The following is a 5,539-nucleotide window of genomic DNA, read 5'->3' on the forward strand; positions in this document are numbered from 1 at the left end:
AAATTGTCAAAGAAGTGATGACACTCGACAGGCATGATGGGTTTCATTGACTGGAGGTCCTGGAACGTTCTCTCTTTGATTGGCAGAGCACATGGAAACAAACTTATCCATGCCATTGGCCCATTTGTGGCAGTTCTTCCCACACAGAGTCTTCTGAAAAGGACAGCTTGAAATTGACCTTGCCTTCACTGCTAAACTGAACACCCTGCAAGTCATGCACAGTCAGGTCTCCAACTTTTTTGCCTGGTCTGATGCTGAAGAAGTAAGATCCATTCAGCTTCAGGAACTCATCGTGCTTGAGCACTTTCACATAGTAAGGTGATGGCCTGATTCTTGCAGTCTGGAGTATAACGACATAGTCTCTTGGGGTGTAGATATCTGCAACTATTTTTCGTTCAATAGTACTATGCATACTGTCACACTCCATTTGTGTATGACCTGCAAGAAGGTATTTCTGGGTTATTAGCACCCCATATTTCCTTGCAAGCTCAGAGTATGCATTTGCTACACATGTATTGCGATTCTGATAACAGCAACCGTCGCTCCACACTATGATCTCCTTGAGGTCTGGATGGCCTTTGATCACACCTTCAAAATGATGATACTGAAGATGTGCAAATACCTCGCTACAGAGGTCACCTTCTGATTCGTCCCAAACATAGCAGTAGCCTTCCTTTGGTCTCAAGTTGAAAAGGGTAAAGTTGTGGACCTGCAGTTTTGTTTTGTAATACAGGCTGTTGGCTTGGGTTTTTGGACACAGTAGCACAGCTTGCAAGTCCATTATCCAAATGGACTTCTCTTCATCAGCAGAATCCTTGTCCCTAGATTTCTCTTGCCTCGCTTCATCCTTCTTGGTGACATGTGCGTCATATGCAACCTTACTGATATTTCCATGTTTGAATGAAACACAAACATCACACTGATCTTTTCTTGGAATAACTACAGAGTAGTTCTCCTCATGAAACACAGCTGCGAAATATTGGATTCCAACAGCTCTCACTCCAGCAGTTGCAGCTGCTTGTCCATATTCACGATGTAGTTGGGAGATGGTTGTGCCTTGGTAAAGGAACTTCTTGTCTTTGTAGGTAGCTGTGCTTCTGCAGTAGTATGAGTCAACACGGGGCAGGTCCCTCAACCAGTTCTTAAGGAAATCCTTGACATCAGTTTCAACCTTTGTATGCACTTTTGGGTCCAGATTTTGATGGCACTTCTGCTTATTTTTCAGGGTTGATGGGTTCATCCAGCCATTTTGTAATGGTTCTTTCAGGGAGACCAACTGTAGAAAAAAAACATCCTCAATTAAACATGTAGGTAATTTTACCAGAGGTGGCCAGCATCATGAAGAGATGATTTAGGCAGAAAAATAATTTTTGAAAAAAAAATGACTTAGGCAATTATTTTAAGAAGGTGACGAAGTGTGAGACTGGCTGCTCCAGGTGGGCTTTAAATTGTTGTGATAGTAATCACTTGCTTTTAACTTTTTATTATGATGTGCTTAGATGTGCCTCTGTTCCAGAACAGCTGAGTTAGATGATTGCATGACCGTCTGCAGCCATCAAGAAGTGCAGAAGGTTGTTAATCATCCACAGATTCCATCCAGGTAAGGCAGAAGGAAAAGACTTAAAACATGTAAGGCAGGTGAAACACTGAACTAAACCTGCTAATGACTGATTCAGTCTGTTGATTCTTGGGTTGGTAACTGGTTAAACTGATCTGGACTATTATTACTTGTGTGGGATCTTAATCAGCATAGACACTTTTTAAGGAATTTAATCAACTTATTTGGAAATATTTGTAGTTTTTTTTTTTATTTGTATAAGTTTTATTGACTCTAGTGGCCCTCACCTGACAGTTAACTGACAGGAAGGTGGGCACCGAGAGAGGGGGAAGACATGCGACGAAGGTCGCCAGGCCGGGAATCGAACTGTTGATGGCCGCATTGAGGACCAAGGCCCCCATATGTGGGCTGCGCCCAACCCCTGCGCCACCACAGCACACCCCAAAATATTTGTAGTTGATGGAAGATTGAACCAGCTATTTGATGGAAGTTTATTCTGTATAAATGAAATATTTTTTCCAACTATAGTATAAATCACCTTTTGCTCTATTTATCTGCTCTGGTGTGTTAAATAAATCCTGATCCTCCCTGAGTTTTATCTTTAGGTTTTCTGATAAACAGCCTTTATTTTAAATATTGATTCCGTCATTTTAACATGAGTCATAAATCCTACACTATACTGCAGCTTGATGGATAAATGTAGTTGTAAGCATTAAGATATTAATGAAAGATTAAGATGGATATTAATCCAACAGTGAGTGTACATGGGGAACTATATGGTTTGTATTTGTTCTCAGACCTGTAACCAGTACACCGTTTAATCTTTCAATGTCTTTCAGAACTTTTCAAATGTCTAACCTCTTTCTAACCGGCACCTTCCTCCCTTTTATTTTTGTGTTTTTCAGCCGTTGCTCTGCAGTTTGACCAAAAGCTGACTCTTGAGGACTGCAGCTAAACTGTCAAGAAGTGGCTTCATTACACGCCAGAATGAGAAGAAGACATCACAAGGAATCAAAGTGATGCCAACCAGAGTGAAACTGGGGTTACCACAACTTGTACCGTTTCCCTGGTTCATGCAGTACAAAGCTTAACCTCATGGACTCTGTTCTTCTGTGGACAATAGACAGTCAAAAAGGAGTCAAATATGTTTAAAGATCTGTCCCTCTTTTCTTAAATAAAATGTTATATCAAACCCATGTTATTTTTAACCTTTTGTATACAGTTTACCCATCATCTGCCAATAATATAGTGTTTAACACCAGTAAAGAAACTTTTAGTGATATGTTACAATGCAGACCTATCAGACCTAAAAATGTACATAAATCCTTAGCTTTCATTCAATATGAAATCAACCTAAATCTGCATGTAGATCCACATTCAGATGATGGTTAAATCAACGTTGATTCCTAACTGATTCAATGTAATAACACAAATTTGCATGTAAATTGACATACAGATGATGGTTGAATCAACATTGATATAATGTCAGTTATGGTTGAAACCCTAACATTGATTCAACATACAAGTGACCGACTACTTTCAATGTTGTTTCAATCATTCTGTGTTATCTGGGCAGACACAAAGTTATAAATGGGTTTCTTTTTATTTCCCGAATACTCTAATAGAAGAAGAGTATTGTTAAATTAATTTGGAGTTATACAGAATGGTAAATTTTCGGTAAAGAGCTTACAGTGACAGCTATTTGAATAACAGGAATCAAATCTTTTTTTAACTGAGTGCATAAACAACTGAAGCAGGCGAGCTTCTATAAAAAAAAAATCACACAGACTTCTTACAACATGGTCAACCTAGTGTAAAATCTCAAAAATACTCATAGTAAACTCTGCTTACAACTCAAAATCGCAGAAGGCAACGGGCCATTCACCCTAACTGGCACTGTATGGTAAGGTCAGATTGATCACATTCAGTGAAATAACAGATCATTGTTTAACTAGAACCACACATCATTCAACAGAAACTCACAATATGTCAAGACAAAGCCCCACAGTTCCTCACGGAGTCCGAACAAGCTCCACAGTTCGGCACAGAAATCTTCAGTTTTAGGACAGTAGAAAACCGTTAGGCACGTTAGCACACCGTAGCGAGCACAACAAAGCTACAACTCCCCCTGGTGGCCAGTGCGAAACAACGCCTCTCCACTCGGCTATATACAGGTCTTTCTCAAAAAATTAGCATATTGTGATAAAGTTAATTATTTTTCCATAATAATTAACTTAATGATAAAAATTAAACTGTCATATATTTTAGATTTATTGCACACCAACTGAAATATTTCATGTCTTTTATTGTTTTAATACTCATGATTTTGGCACACAGCCAGGGGTGAAAGTAGTTTTAAATTCTTGGGGGTTCTATGACAAAAATAATAATAAAAATAAAAAAAATAATATATATATATATATATGTGTGTAATATATATATATATGTGTGTGTGTGTGTGTATATATGGTTATATGCCAGCTAAAATTTATATATATATGTATATAATGTCCTCCCTCAGTCCACTGGCTGCAATGTTCTATTGATCCTGTGTCCAGACAGAGGGATAATCAGTAGCCCAGCATCATGACCTGTTTGTTCTGAAGATCCTGCAGCTTCCACTTCTCTTCCTAACATGGTGCCTCCTCACCCTGACTCTCATACTGATAGGAGGAACCATAGAGCTCTGTTAGGTTAAAGCTCATCTTCTGAAGTTGGGATATTTTTCCTCCAACAGGTTCCAGAGGAATCACCTCAAACCAGATGTTGGACTGGATTTTATTTCACTGTCATTTGTGAATGTTAGAGCCTCATTTTCAACAGTGGAGCTATAAAGGTTGAAAAAGGTTTTCATTAAGTCTCATCAATATTTCCACCAAATAACAGGCAAAAAAAGTTTGATAAAGGAAAAGCCTCTCAGACTCTGAACCTGACAGCAAACTATTTTTTATATTAGACAATTTAATTTCACATAATTATCGCGGTAGAAGCCATTTATATGTTAAATACTTAATGAAACGTATTTATCGTGTTTGATGTTTGTTGTAAATGACGTATCACAAAGAACAAGGTAATTAGTCCAAGTTTGTCGTTTATTGAACATTCAGAAACTACAGTGGCTGTAAAGAGCCACAGCAAAGGTAAACAACCTGAACAGGTGATCAACTCTAAACCACTCGCACCTTTTTACTCTCCATCTCTCTGACATTTAAGCACACCCGTTGCCATGGCAACCTCTTGCTCTCTCCAAGCCGACCAACATTCAGTCCATTACGATATCAGGTTTTCAGGCTTGATATTTATTTTGCGATTATTAATAACCGCTCTTATGAACACAGCGGTGGTTGATCAGTTCATTTTAAACTCCTCCTCTGCTCGTTATTTTGGTAATAGAACCAAAACGCACAGAATTTCGCAACACCTTGTTGAAACAATAATTGCTGAGTGTCATGATCCGTTTTTCTGTGTTTATTTTGAGATTTTCTGTGTTTAGTCCCGTTTCCCTGTGAGTCTCTGTCCTGTCCTCCCCATTGCTTGATCCCAGCTTTGTCTCGTTCCTGTGATTACCCTCCCAGTGTATTTAGTCTCACCTGTTGTCTGTGTTCCTCGTCGGATCCTCGTCTAACGTCGTGTGTATCAGTCTGCTTCCGTGTTCCTTGTGCTCCACGTTGTGCTGTACCTTGACATCCTTCATTAAATATCACCATTTTCATCTACATCCTGGGTCTCCTGAGTTCTCTCACCATCACCAACCACACCATTATGACACTGAGATTATTATTGTTATTGGGTCATTAATTTGAACACTTTTTGTTGTTCTTTCATAAAGTTATGAACGTTTTGATAAGGAGCCAGAGGAGGACGTGCTGGTCTCAGCATCCTGGCTGCGTTCAGTTTGTCACCTAATGTCGAGATCGACTCAACCTTCCGCGATCGACGTGTTGCACCGCTGTTCTAGCAAAGAACAGGTCAGAAACAATA

The 5,539-nt window shown here is 39.2% G+C and overlaps 1 long non-coding RNA gene across 1 annotated transcript; it reads left to right on the forward strand.

Annotated features, from left to right (window-relative positions):
- Positions 1-1,415: 1,415 nt before the first annotated feature.
- On the forward strand, positions 1,416-2,754 carry LOC145554414 (uncharacterized). Its single transcript, XR_014090377.1, has 2 exons — positions 1,416-1,600; positions 2,464-2,754. It is a non-coding gene; the product is annotated as an uncharacterized LOC145554414 (long non-coding RNA).
- Positions 2,755-5,539: the final 2,785 nt, after the last annotated feature.

Source organism: Poecilia reticulata, chromosome 12 (assembly GCF_904066995.2).
Source record: "Poecilia reticulata chromosome 12, P_reticulata-male-v2, whole genome shotgun sequence".
In the NCBI taxonomy this organism is placed as follows: Eukaryota; Metazoa; Chordata; class Actinopteri; order Cyprinodontiformes; family Poeciliidae; genus Poecilia; species Poecilia reticulata.